Source organism: Nothobranchius furzeri, chromosome 5 (assembly GCF_043380555.1).
Source record: "Nothobranchius furzeri strain GRZ-AD chromosome 5, NfurGRZ-RIMD1, whole genome shotgun sequence".
NCBI classification, from domain to species: Eukaryota; Metazoa; Chordata; class Actinopteri; order Cyprinodontiformes; family Nothobranchiidae; genus Nothobranchius; species Nothobranchius furzeri.
This window is the reverse complement of record NC_091745.1, coordinates 13,044,813-13,059,647: the sequence shown is the minus strand read 5'-3', so window position 1 is coordinate 13,059,647 and position 14,835 is coordinate 13,044,813. Positions and strand designations below refer to the sequence as shown.

General features: G+C 41.5%; 1 protein-coding gene across 1 annotated transcript in view; it reads right to left on the bottom strand.

Annotated features, from left to right (window-relative positions):
- The window catches only part of LOC139069967 (uncharacterized), a 474,557-nt gene that overhangs the window by 13,277 nt on the left and 446,445 nt on the right, over nt 1–14,835 (bottom strand). The window lies entirely within an intron of this gene.

The following is a 14,835-nucleotide window of genomic DNA, read 5'->3' as shown; positions in this document are numbered from 1 at the left end:
CAGGTGATGGAAGAGGACAGACCAGTTGACGCGTGGGGTGAAATAAAATGTTGTTCTTTTATTTTCTTACAGCTCCATCTGACATTTGTTCCCATAGTCAATCAATTCTTCTTCTTCTGGGGTTTAAATGGCAGTTGGCACACAACGAATGGTGCATTACCGCCACCAACTAGTGTGGAGTGTGGTCTGGAATAGCGCTCAAAAACACACACACACATATATATATATATATATATATATATATATACACACACACAAAAACACACACACACACATACATCAAATTCTCCCAAACACCCATATCTCCTTCAAAAACTGAAATAAAACCTGAAAACAGTCACTTTTTGAATTACGTCTTAATAAATCAATAAGGTCGAGTGTCACTTCCATCCGACTAAGAATTTGAATCATTTTCCTCCTTTCTGCCTGATATTTCTGACATTGTAACATAACATGACCTATAGTTTCTTCTTCTCCACAATAATCGCATTTCCCTGTATTACGTTTCCCTATTATGAACAATGTATTGTTTAATCCAGTATGTCCAAACCGCGGTCTAGAAATGATCGCCTCCTCTCTCCTACTCCGTCCAGGGTTTCTCATATCACCTACCCTTCTTTGAATCTTATACAAGCACCTTCCCCTCCTTTCCTCCTCCCATTGTTTTTGCCATTTCTTCATCATCTCTTGCCTTATAATGCTCTTTACCTCTTTTTGACAAAATGGAATATCCAACTGAACCGAAGTACTTATTATGGCTTCCTTAGCTACCTTATCGACTTCTTCATTCCCTCTGATTCCATAATGAGCTGGAATCCATAAAAAACGTATTGTAAGTCCCATCATGTTTATTCTATAAAGTGTTTGCTGAATCTCTACGAGTACGTCAGGCCTGCTTTCTGAATGGCTGCACTGTAAACTGGTCAATGATGAGCTGGAGTCTGAACAAATAACTGAGAATAATGGTCTGCTGTCTTCCACCCATTGAACAGCTAACAGTATTGCGAGCATTTCTCCTGTGTACACTGACAATCCATCACTCACCCTTTTTTTAACTGTAACATGAAACTCAGGAACAATAAAAGCTCTGCCAATATGATCTGCAGTATTCTTTGATGCATCTGTATATATTTTTACAAAGTTATAATAGTGATCGATATAATCCTGTGCTGTATGCGAGTTTAGTACGATTGACTTATCCTTATTCTTTCTCTCCAACAATGTTAAATCAACAGATGCCTCAGGAAGAATCCATGGCGGAATAGCAGGCAATGGAACTCTTCGACTGATTTTAAACAGATCTAATTTAAGTTCTACTGGTTTTTTGATCATCATCCATCCAAAATTTTTCGTATCCTTCTTTTCTTTCTCCCAGCAAGGTTTCAGTAGGTCTTGTGTTGGATGATCGTCCTTCTGACCCCGAAGATTTGCTCAATAATTTAAAGCCATTTGTTCCCTTCTGATTTCTATTGGCATCTCACCCATCTCAACCTGTAAAGCTGCTATTGGGGTTGTTCTAAATGCTCCTGTACAGAGTCTCAGTGCCTGATTCTGGATAGAATTTAATTTCAAAAGAGTAGTTTTTGATGCTGAAGTATATGCTACACACCCATAATCTAATACTGATCTGATCAATCCAACATATATGGCCTTCATAGACTTCCTGTCCACACCCCATTCACACCCAACTAAACACCTCATTATATTTAGAACCTTCTTACACTTATCCATTATACTCTGAATATGTACACCCCAAGTCAACCTTTCATCAATCCATACACCCAAGAATTTAAATTTACGTACCCTTTCTAACTTTTGACTATATAATTCAAGTTTAAGATCCCCTCTTACTTTTTTCCTTGTAAAGAACATCGTCTTTGTTTTATCCACTGAGAATTTAAAACCCCATCTGTATGACCATTCCACCACCACGTCTATTGCTTCTTGAAGTTTCTTTTCAATAAACTCTACGTTTTTCCCTCTATACCATACTGCCCCATTATCTGCAAAAAGTGAAAACCCCATCCCATCTCTTATACCATTAAAAACATCATTTATCATTATAGAAAACAGTAATGGGCTCACGATACTACCTTGTGGTGTACCATTTTCCACAGGAAACTTTTCAGACAAAATCTTCCCAATTCTCACTTGAATTTGTCGTCCCATTAAAAAGTTCTTGATCCACTTAAACATACGCCCATCAATACCCATTTGTTTGATCTTAATTAAAAGGCCTACTCTCCATAATGTATCATAAGCTTTTTCAATATAAAAAAAGACAGCAACTACACTCTCCTTGTTTATTTGTGCCCTCCTAACTTCATGTTCCAAACACAAAACAGGATCCATTGTATTCCTTCCTCTTCTAAAACCACTCTGATAGTTAGACAAGTAACCCTTACTTTCAATGTAGTACATTAATCTTTCATTTATCATGCACTCCATAATCTTACAAATATTAGATGTTAACACTATAGGTCTATAGTTTCCTGGATTGGTATCTCTTCCTGGTCTTCCTATGGGTACAACCACTGCTTCCTTCCAGCTTTGTGGCAATATCCCACCCTCCCAAACTATTATATAGTTCTAATAAAATTTCTTTAGCTGTACCACTAAAATGTTTTATCATAATATAACAAACCTGATCCTTTCCTGTTGCTGATACCTTGGATTTTTGCAAAACTCGATCTAATTCTGTTTTTGTAAATAAAATATTTAACAAGTTATCATCATCCTCACCCTGTTCCAACAACTCTACATTTTCCAGAAATGTACGTTCTCTGCCTCTCTGACCTTCTACACTAACATTATTTAAACTATGAATTTTAACAAATGTCCTAGCTAACAAATTAGCCTTCTCTTCGTCTGTTACTGCTAGTACGTCACCATCATTTAATATCGGATAACCATACTCTTTTCTTATGCCATTCATTCTTCTAACCATTGACCAAACATTTTGTAATTTTGTCTCCCTCCCCACTGAATGACAAAAGCCCCTCCAATACTCCTTCTTTGCATTTTTAACAGTTCTTCTTACCTCAGCCTGTAATTTTTTATATCCCATTTAATTAACAAAACTGTGATTCCTCTTTAAAATTTTAAAAGCCTTATTTCGACCCTTAATAATTTCATCACAATCCTGTGTCCACCAGGGTACTATCTTCTTTATTCTCATACCTTCTTTCTTCCTTATCGCCTGGTTTGCTGCCTTCAAAACTGCAGTGCAAACAGAAAAATTCAATGCATCAACATCAACTGTCAAATCTATTTTTTCCATTTCCTGGTAACAAATAACTTTAAATTTTTCCCAATCTGCCTTACCAAAACACCAATTTTGTACAATCCCCGTATCACATTGTTCACCTCAAGTTCAGTCAGTAGAGGATAATGGTCACTACCAATAGTTGTGTCTTTAATCACCCGCCACGAGCAAAAACCTGCTAATGAATCTGACACTAATGTGAGGTCAATTGCTGATTCTGTACCAGCTCCAACATTTAATCGTGTACCACTTCCATCATTCAAACATACATAATTTTTTGTTTCCATCAGTTCCTCAATAACTTCCCCATTCCTATCATCGCTATTGCCCCATGAGGAACTGTGTGCATTGAAGCCCCCACACCAAATTACTTTTCCCTCTAACTGCGTATCTAGTTCATCCATATTCAACACCCTGTTGCCTGGATTATAAAAATTGATTACTTTAAAATTACAATTTCTCGACCAGATTTCAATAACTATGTATTCCAACTGCGAACCTATATTTACAGTCCTATACCGAGTTCCTCGTTTCACAAACGTCATACAACCTCCTCCATTACCTTCCTTTCTGTCCCTACGGATACCATCATAACCTGCAATAACAAAATCTAAATTAGGTTTTAGCCATGTCTCCTGAACACATACTATGTCAGGTTTTAATTTGTATTTATTGATAAATCCCTTAAATTCCTGTCCATTTGCAATCAAACTTCTGGCATTCCATTGTAATATAATCATGCTGTCCTGTCACCAGGACCTCCCGCTTTCCCTTCCTCCCCAAGTCTTTTAATGATATGTTCCCAAGAAATGTCTTTAATGTCAAAAAATCTCTCTGCTCCTTTCACAATTATTTTTATTTTCTCTGTTTTGTGTTTCACTTGATCCGAACAGTTTATGACATACGCCATGAACAAAATAATCTTCTCCACTGTCAATCCTGCGCGAGTTTCCTGTATTCGCACAAAATCTGATGGCGACTGCGTTTGAACTTTTCTAGCCTCATCCTTTCCAATCCGCGCCCTTTTCAGAGCCTCTGCGTAGCTGACGTTATGAACCACTTTTATTTGTTCAACCTGCACTGCCATCCTTCTGACCTCACAGCCCCCATAACTCACCCTGTGCTGCCCCCCACAGTTGCAGCATTGTCTTGTACATTCCCTCCACATTCCTCATATCTGTGATCACCTCCACACTTAGGGCACCTCTGTTTCCCTTTGCAAACTGCCGCAATATGTCCATACCTCTGGCATTTATAACATCTAATGGGTGGAGGGATAAAAGCTCTAACAGGGAAGCTCATGCACCCTATTCTAACTCTCTTCGGAAGGACATCCTCCTGAAACTCCAAAAGTATGGACAGACTTTCAACCTTCTCTCCAGCTATTGTTTTTAACAGTCTTTTCACCCGGCTCACTTCACCACCCCGAATACTCAGCTTAAGTTTATCCAGATCTTCCTCCACCGGTATTCCAGTAATCACCCCCCGTGTCACCTTATTTTCTCCGAGTACCCTTTTTTCACTCACTGTCTTCTTACAAATACTTTCAACGTTTAGTACTTTCCTTTTCTGTTCGTCCGTCTTCACTACTATCAGCAAGTTCCCATCCCTTAGAATTTTGGCCAGCTGAACCTCCCCAAACTTCTTTTTCAATTCTCATGTCAAAGCAATTGGGCTCAACTGAACCTTCTCATCTTCCTTTCTGAACCTCACGATTATTTTGAAACCTTCTCTAACTATCTTTTACCGGACAACATTCGTACCTTCATCAGAACTGATCTCCTCCAAACCCCGTTTACTGGTCTGTGAGCCAAACACACACTCCCCATCTCTCCTGCTCCTCCCTCTACCTGCTCTTCCGCCATTAGAAACCTGGGTCCATTCACCAAACTCCATTTTGTCCTCATCCTCCTCCTGAGACGCCATTCCAGCCATTCACACACCAGCTTATGCCAGCCACCAAAGTCCGTGATCCGAAATCCGTCGTCAAAATCCAGAAACAAACCGTAATCTTTCAAATTTCGCTCCACTCGTCTGTCGATCCTCCCCCAACAGTCAACCCCAATCAATTCTTTCTGTAAGCTCCAACATAAATCTAACCTGCTTCAGCACGGTCCAAAACTGTTTGCCCCTGTCTCCATCCAACACACCTGTGCCCATTTGCACCATGATTAACAGAGACTTGTTCAAAAGTTCAGTGGGTTTGCCTTCATCTAGTGTCAAAACCAATAACTACACCTTCAGTTAAAATGGCTCCCACAACAGGCATGTTTGCTCTTACAGTAAAAATAAAAGAAACTTTGTTGATGAAAATGTTAAAACTTTAAATAAAATATATTGAGCCCTCACATTATTTGCAAATGACAAATATTCACTTTTATAAGCTTGCAAGAGACTCAGAAAGTAGATCAAGTTTGTTTATTTATCACCTTTCATGGCCAAAACCACAAAGTGTTTCACACAATTAGTGTCAATTACAAGCCAACAGCAGGGAAGAGGTTCAGCACTTTGACTCCACACAACCATCATGTTTAACACAGCCACCTAAATAAAGTTTCTATTCATTTATAGTTAGACAATAAGGAAAACGTCGTTAGCAGCAGTTACTCTGATGCTAACACCAGTCAGAAATGCCTTTATAGAGTGATGGAACAACAGATATTTTAGGATTAAATGTGTGTAATCAGTGGGAATCCTCTGAATATGAAGATGTTTACTTTCATACCAGCTGGTAGCAGGTGGAGTGTGGAACGTTCAGAAGGATGGGTTCACATCCAGAACTGGGCTTTAAAGACGTGTGTGTGTGCGCGCATTATTCTGTAATCTTTAGATTTACTACTTACTAAACTGAAGCTAACTGGAACGCTGTTTTAAAAATGTTCTTTTTTCTTTCTTTTGAATGTTTGGTTTGGATTTTATTGCCTGTTTTGTATCAAACTGAAGTTGGTTCCCTTTTTAAGTTTCTGATTCAGAAAGGAGAATTCCAACAAATGTTTCCGCTCCTCGAGTAGCTTTAATCTGCCCTAATTATAACATTTAATCATGTTGATAGTGTGATAATCCAAAATAACATAAAGAGTGAAGAAAGCAGCCTTCTTTGAACTCACTAATTATACCAACTTTATTTGTATGACACTTGAAACACCTGCAGGAACAAAGTCCTGCACACAGAACAACAGAATCAACAATAAAACAATATAACTGGACTGAAAACAGCCAAAGAGTTCAAACAATAAACTAAGCAGATTCAAATATGGTTCAAACTAAATAAAAATGCTATTTAAATCAAAAAAATGATCCAAAACTAGCTAAAAGCCAACATGTCAGATGGTGTTAAGGCCAGAGAGGAGGCGAGTTTAAGCAGGTGTTTAAATCAGTGAAGAGGCCTGTCTGACATTTAAAGTAAACCCATTCCACAATCGGAGCTGCTGCAGCAAAAGCACCGTTTCCTCTAAGCGTACGCCTTGTCTTTGGGCCAATCAGCCATCCTCTAGTGTCCCCGCTTAGCCGTCCTCTAGTGTCCCCTCTTTGTCCTCGTCCTCTAGTGTCCCCTCTTTGTCCTCGTCCTCTAGTGTCCCCTCTTGGTCCTCGTCCTCTAGTGTCCCTTCTCAGTCTGCCTAGTGTCCCCTCTTAGTCTAAGCCTAGTGTCCCCTCTTAGTCCTCGTCCTCTAGTGTCCCCTCTTAGTCTAAGCCTAGTGTCCCCTCTTAGTCCTCGTCCTCTAGTGTCCCCTCTTAGTCTAAGCCTAGTGTCCCCTCTTAGTCTAAGCCTAGTGTCCCCTCTTAGTCCTCGTCCTCTAGTGTCCCCTCTTAGTCTAAGCCTAGTGTCCCCTCTTAGTCCTCGTCCTCTAGTGTCCTCTCAGTGCCTTAGCCCAGAGTCCCCTCGTAGTCCGGTGTCCCCTCCTAGTCGTAGTCCGGTGTCCTCTATCCCCAGACTCCCGCAGTCCCGGCTCCTGGTTCCCCGTCGCCGGCCCCCCAGACTCTTCTGGCCCTTCTTCCTGGTCTCCCTCCTCCCACCCTACTCTGGCCCTCCCTCCTGGTCCCCTTCCCGCCCTGCTCTGGTTTCCTGTGGGCATCTTGGATCCGCCCTTGAGGGGTGGGTTCTGTCATGACTCCCGTCCTTCACCCTCCTCCACTTCCTCATTCTACCTTCATTCAGCTCACCTGGTCCCTTCATCAAGCTCCAGCCAAGCCCTGATTTCCACAGCAACCTGACCTACACCTCATCAGCTTCATCCACTTCACTTGCTCCTCACTCATCAGCTCATCTCACACACCTGCTTCCCCTACTATATATTCACCAGCAAACCACCAGTTCCCGGCCAGATTATTACAGCCTTGCCAGTAGTTCTCCAGCCATCCACCCTGCCTGATCTTTGTCTCTGGACCTTGTTTTATCTCCTGACTCCTGCCTTGCTCGCTGCCTGCCATTTGGACCTTGCCTGTCTCTGACCCTGCCTCAGTCTCGCCCTACTCTGTTAACTCTGCTAAAAATAAAGACTTTTTAATCCATTTTTACTGTGTTTGGCGTCTTCACGGGTCTTCAGAGTTCAGTTTGTGACATATATATATATATATATATATATATATATATATATATATCAGAAAAACTGTTCATTTAAATTGACTTCTGATTCATTTCATTGTATGATGGCCTGTGTAAGGAAAATAATGTTTAATCACATATGTGACAATCATATATTCATTTTTATGGTTAATCATCAGTATTCTTTGTGAAAATAAGGTTTGATCACACATGTATTTATATGCTTATAATTAATCACCTGTATGTTAATCCCCATATTAATCATTTCAATGTTCGGGTGTTACTCACGTCCCTTTGAACTGAACGATGCTCATACCAAATGGATGACTCACCTGTGACTGGAACAGCCTAGCACTGAGTTAGACCTATATCTGATTTATGCAGGCTGATACTGCTAGAAGTTTCAGCGTGTGCTGAAGGAGATTCTCAACAGGCGAAGGCCAGGTGCAGACTAGACCATCTAAAAGCAAAGGGAAAAAGCCAGGGCGTAGGTCATCGCAGCCTTAGCAAAGGAAGATAGGGTAGGAAGCAGATGGGGCAATGTGTCTCCCATCTTATCTGGAGGAGGGAGTGAAAGCAGAGAGGGATGTCAGTTAGATGGCCTTAGATAAAGTTAGGGAGGGGTCAACATGAAACTTTGCTGCATGAGAGGATGAATAAAAAGGTGTACATCTTGTAAAATCTTCAGATTTGTCACAGGGACTGGGGTGGCAGAATCTCTCCTAATGCATGTGGAAAAGAAAGTGTGATGATTGCAACATAAGGCAACTTGTGGCTTACTTCTTGTCCCACGTCCCTGGTTGTAACTGCCTTCTATAATTTTGTACATAACTGTAACAGAAATGTTGTGATTGTATATTTTGCTGCCTTTTGGCCAGGACTCCCTCAAAACTGAGAACTTTAATCTCAATGGAAGCATCCTGGTTAAATAAAGAATATAAAAATAAGTAAATAAAACGTATTTAGATAATGAAACGTCAAAAAGGAAAATTATTTTACTTGTTTGTGCATTTGAAGAAACAACTTAAAATGTTATTTATTTAAACAGATGAGTCGATAGAGAACTCATTCTCATTTACAACGACGATCGGGCCAAGAGGCAGCAGCAACAGACACATAATTAGCTTTACGTCAAAGAAAAACAGATGAGATAAAAACAAACAAGATTAAAATACGAATAAATAACAACAAGATATCACATGCATGCCCGGATTAACGCAAAGGCAAAGTAGGCACGTGCCTAGGGCCCGATTGGCTGGATGGGGCCCAGACAGAGGGACAAAATAAAAAAATAAATAAATCAAAAATAAAATGTACAAATGTCCTGTGATAGAATTTGTAGAGAGGACTCGTCCTCTCTACAATCTATTTCAATATTTATTAACTAAAAAGAGTGACAATGTTTATCTTAACCATAGACTGTTACATTAGCTACATCACATTAACGCCAGCCTATCACAGTAGCCTATAACTTGGGCGCCACCCAATTAAGGACGTCAGAGAAGGAAGCGGTCAGAGTGGAGCGGGATCATCGAGCGGGACACGATTAAGCTAGTAGCAGGTGTTTTAGGTTAACTTTTGCGATGCTTTCAGGTGCAGCAAAACGTAAAAAGAAAAAAAGAGAAGAGGAACAAAAGAAGAAACAGCGGGGGGCTTTAAAGAAGTTTCTGTCGGGCTGCTCGGGCAGCCGTCCGACAGCTGTGAACCCTCTGGAGTCAGCAGAGCCAGAGGCCGGGCCGGAGGAGACACGGCCCGTAGACGAGGTGGAAGATGCGGCGGGAAATGCGACGGAAGACGTTGTTGCGCCATCAACATCAACGCAGTCGCAGAAAGAACTGGAAGGACAGCAGCCAGCCAGAAGTGAGCCCAACATACAGCAGGAGCCTCCAGACCCAGAAAGGGTATTAAGAAGAAGAACCTACCCATCTGATCCTGCAAAATGGTGCGAAATTGATGACAGGATGCGTGAGTACTTTGCCCTAAACCATCCCTCCCAAAATATTGGAGATTTCTCTGCATCACAGAGGAAATACGGAGACGTAAACCGATGCTTACTAAGGAACATTTCTTTAGAAAAAAGCTAAATGGAGAAACGCTGTCAAGAAAATGGTTAGTGTACTCACCGTCTACTGGAACTGTATTCTGTTTCTGCTGCAAGTTGTTCAGTGTAAGAGACAATCGATTTGTCACTGGATATAATGACTGGAAAAACTGTGCTAATCGCTTGCATGAACATGAGAATAGTATGGATCATCGTACTGCTGTGCTGAGTCTATCATCACTTGGAAATAAAAATGCACGCATAGATTCAACCATAGTACAGCAACAGGAGTCTGAGAGAGCATACTGGCTCAACATTTTGAAACGTATAGTGGCAACTATTCAGTTTCTTTCTTCAAGAGGACTGCCGTTCTGTGGAGATGATGAGTTAATAGGATCACCCCACAATGGGAACTTTTTGGGATGCTTGGAGTTAATTAGTCACTTTGATCCGCTTCTGTCAGAGCATCTAGCCAGATATGGAAACAAGGGCAGGGGACATACCAGTTACCTGTCCTCTACAGTTTGTGATGAGTTTATTCAGCTGATGGCTAAGAAAGTTCTGCGTGCCATTGTAAAAGAAGTAAAAGATGGCAAGTATTTCTCCATCATTGTGGACTCAACACCTGACATCACACATGTTGATCAGCTTACTCTGATAATTCGATATGTCCTGAAGAAAAGTGGTGAGCCTGTTGAGAGATTTTTGGAGTTCATACCTCTACATGGTCATACTGCAGAACACATGGAGGAAACACTCAAATTTGAATTAAATGAACTGGACATTGATTTGATGGACTGTCGTGGGCAGAGCTACGACAATGCGAGTAACATGGCAGGGAAATATTCTGGTCTCCAAGCAAGAATAAAAAATAAAAATCCTAATGCTGACTTCATACCATGTTCTGCACATTCTCTTAATTTAGTTGGTGCATGTGCTGCAGAATGTTGCATTGAAGCTGTTTCATTTTTTGGCTTCATTCAAAATCTCTACAACTTCTTCTCAGCTTCAAGTCGGCGGTGGGAGATTTTAACAGCCCATCTGACAAAATGTGAGCAAGGTCTGACACTGAAGAGCCTTTCCAGCACAAGATGGTCTGCAAGAGCTGATGCAACAAAAGCTCTGAGATTTGGCTACAAAGCTATACAGGATGCTTTGAATGAAATCAAAGTTGACCATGGAACCCCCAGAGCTGCTCAATATGAGGCAAGTCAATTAATAATAGTGATGGAAACCCTTGAAACTGCAGTTGTGACAGTGCTGTGGGATGAACTGCTGAGAAGAATCAATGTAACCAGCAAAGCATTGCAACAGGTACACATTGATGTATGTACTGTACCTATTCTGTACAGTTCACTCATAGAATACATAGGACAGGCCAGAAATGATTTTGATGTCTATGAAGCAGAGGCCAAGACTCTCACAGCGACAGAGGGATGCAAAGCAGATAGCCAAAGGAGACGAGTAAAGAAAGTTATGTTTGATGAGTCTGCAGGTCCAGAGGTGCGGCGCTCCGGCCGTGAAGCATTCTTGATTGACACCCATTATGTCATCTGTGACTGCTTGTCACAAGAATTGAAAAAACGCAAAGATGCATACAAAAATGTGGAGGAGAAATTTGGTTTCCTTACTAAAAGGAAATCAATGAACATTGAACAAATCCGTGCAGCCACAGAAAAGTTGAAGAAAATATACCCCCAGGATCTTGAGGAGGACTTTACAGCAGAGTTTTGTCAGTTCATGTCAATGGTAAAAGATGAAGAATCAGTCATGGCCATGTACAAGAAATTTCTAGAGCTAGGCTTGAGGGATGCTTTTCCTAATGTGGACATTTGCCTTCGCATGTATCTGACATTACCGATTGCAAACTGTTCAGGAGAAAGATCATTTTCTGTGTTGAAACGAGTAAAAACACATCGGAGAGCAACAGTCAGGAAAAAAACTGAATGCCTTTGCTCTGTTAGCAATTGAAAATGGATTCACAACTGCACTGGATTTTCAAGACATCATCGAGGACTTCACCACATCAAAACTAAGGAGAAAGCATCTGTAAATGTAAGTTTTTTTTGAATAAGTAAAGTGAATATGAAAATCAAATGTAAGATGCATACAGTATAAATTAAATGTATAATATTGGGCTATACGTTCTACTATAATTAAATGAAATATGAGAAACAAACCAAGTTTATTCATATCTGAAACAGCTGTCTTTTGTATACATTTTATTATTTCAGCACAAGATTATGATTATGCCGTCGAGACATATTTCTGCTGTTCATATGTTGCAGTAAATCACAGCTGTGGAGAATGGAGAGAAGACAAGTGGAGAATGGAGACTTAAGAGGAGCAGAGAAAATGACAGGAGGACACTGGAGAGTAGAGGAGCAGAGAAGATGACAGGAGGAGACTGGAGAGTAGAGGAGCAGAGAAGAAGACAGGAGGACACTGGAGAGTAGAGGAGCAGAGAAGATGACAGGAGGAGACTGGAGAGTAGAGGAGCAGAGAAGAAGACAGGAGGACACTGGAGAGTAGAGGAGCAGAGAAGAAGACAGGAGGAGACTGGAGAGTAGAGGAGCAGAGAAGAAGACAGGAGGAGACTGGAGAGTAGAGGAGCAGAGAAGAAGACAGGAGGAGACTGGAGAGTAGAGGAGCAGAGAAGATGACAGGAGGAGACTGGAGAGTAGAGGAGCAGAGAAGATGACAGGAGGAGACTGGAGAGTAGAGGAGCAGAGAAGATGACAGGAGGAGGCTGGAGAGTAGAGGAGCAGAGAAGAAGACAGGAGGAGACTGGAGAGTAGAGGAGCAGAGAAGATGACAGGAGGAGGCTGGAGAAAAGAGGAGCAGAGAAGATGACAGGAGACTGGAGAGAAGAGGAGCAGAGAAGAAGACTGGAGGACACTGGAGAGTAGAGGAGCAGAGAAGAAGACAGGAGGAGACTGGAGAGTAGAGGAGCAGAGAAGAAGACTGGAGGACACTGGAGAGTAGAGGAGCAGAGAAGAAGACTGGAGGACACTAGAGAGTAGAGGAGCAGAGAAGATGACAGGAGGAGACTGGAGAGTAGAGGAGCAGAGAAGATGACAGGAGGAGACTGGAGAGTAGAGGAGCAGAGAAGATGACAGGAGGAGACTGGAGAGTAGAGGAGCAGAGAAGAAGACAGGAGGAGGCTGGAGAAAAGAGGAGCAGAGAAGAAGACAGGAGGACACTGGAGAGTAGAGAAGCAGAGAAGAAGACAGGAGGACACTGGAGAGTAGAGGAGCAGAGAAGAAGACTGGAGGACACTGGAGAGTAGAGGAGCAGAGAAGAAGACAGGAGGAGACTGGAGAGTAGAGGAGCAGAGAAGAAGACAGGAGGAGACTGGAGAGTAGAGGAGCAGAGAAGAAGACTGGAGGAGACTGGACAAAAGAGTGGTCAGTAATGTGAGAAAAGTGAATCTCTTTCTATTGTGTTGCTGTTGTTAGCATAAATACTAACCTATTCTTGTGTACTATAAACTCATATGTTGCAGTAAATCACAGCTGTGGAGAATGGAGAGAAGACAAGTGGAGAATGGAGACTTAAGAGGAGCAGAGAAGATGACAGGAGGACACTGGAGAAAAGAGGAGCAGAGAAGAAGACAGGAGGAGACTGGAGAGTAGAGGAGCAGAGAAGAAGACAGGAGGAGACTGGAGAGTAGAGGAGCAGAGAAGAAGACAGGAGGAGACTGGAGAGTAGAGGAGCAGAGAAGAAGACAGGAGGACACTGGAGAGTAGAGGAGCAGAGAAGAAGACTGGAGGACACTGGAGAGTAGAGGAGCAGAGAAGAAGACAGGAGGAGACTGGAGAGTAGAGGAGCAGAGAAGAAGACAGGAGGAGACTGGAGAGTAGAGGAGCAGAGAAGAAGACAGGAGGCGACTGGAGAGTAGAGGAGCAGAGAAGAAGACAGGTGGAGACTGGAGAGTAGAGGAGCAGAGAAGAAGACTGGAGGAGACTGGACAAAAGAGCGGTCAGTAATGTGAGAAAAGTGAATCTCTTTCTATTGTGTTGCTGTTGTTAGCATAAATACTAACCTATTCTTGGGTACAATAAACTCATATGTTGCAGTAAATCACAGCTGTGGAGAATGGAGAGAAGACAAGTGGAGAATGGAGAGAAGACAAGTGGAGAATGGAGACTTAAGAGGAGCAGAGAAGATGACAGGAGGACACTGGAGAGTAGAGGAGCAGAGAAGAAGACAGGAGGGGGAAACTGGGCAGAAGTGGTGAGAGTATGAGAGTAGATACTATTTTGTAAATATGTGTTCTGTCATGGGTGTTTTGTGTCATGGGGGTGTGGCTATGGCAATTAAAGGATATTATTTGCACACTGCGATTGATTAATTAATTAAAAACAAAGTAGTTGTATTTTGCTGTTTAGTAGCAGTAATATGCAGTTACTAGCTGTCCACTGCATTTTTTGTTTTCTTGAGAACCTCCTTGAAATGACCAGGACCCCCCCATTGTCCCCCAATAAAAATTGACAGCTAGCTACTGGTTAAAGACAGAGCAAATAAGATAAATATATTTGCTCTGTTTACATAGTTTAATGACACCTAGTGGTTATTTACTGGTACTACTGCCTTAACATTGACACTCCCAATAGATAAGATGAGGATAATTTATTATCATTTAATACAGCTGTGTAATGAGATATAAATTATTAATAACAAAAAAAAGTCTGATAGAATATTTAACATACAACACATGACTTATTCTGGCATATAAACAACCAATTTGTAACCAAAAACTAGGCTATGTAAAATGTGAATGAACTTTTATTAGTAACTTTGGTAAGTTTCAGATTTCAGTTCATTAAATAACATCGACTGGGGGGGGGGGCAAAAAAATGCAGCCTGCCTAGTGTAGTTCATTTATTTAATCCGGCTCTGATCACATGTTATGTGTTTATTAGTCCCGTTCTGAACACACAGGTGTGTTTTATTCTGCTCCAGCAGGTGGCGCTAGTGCACCTT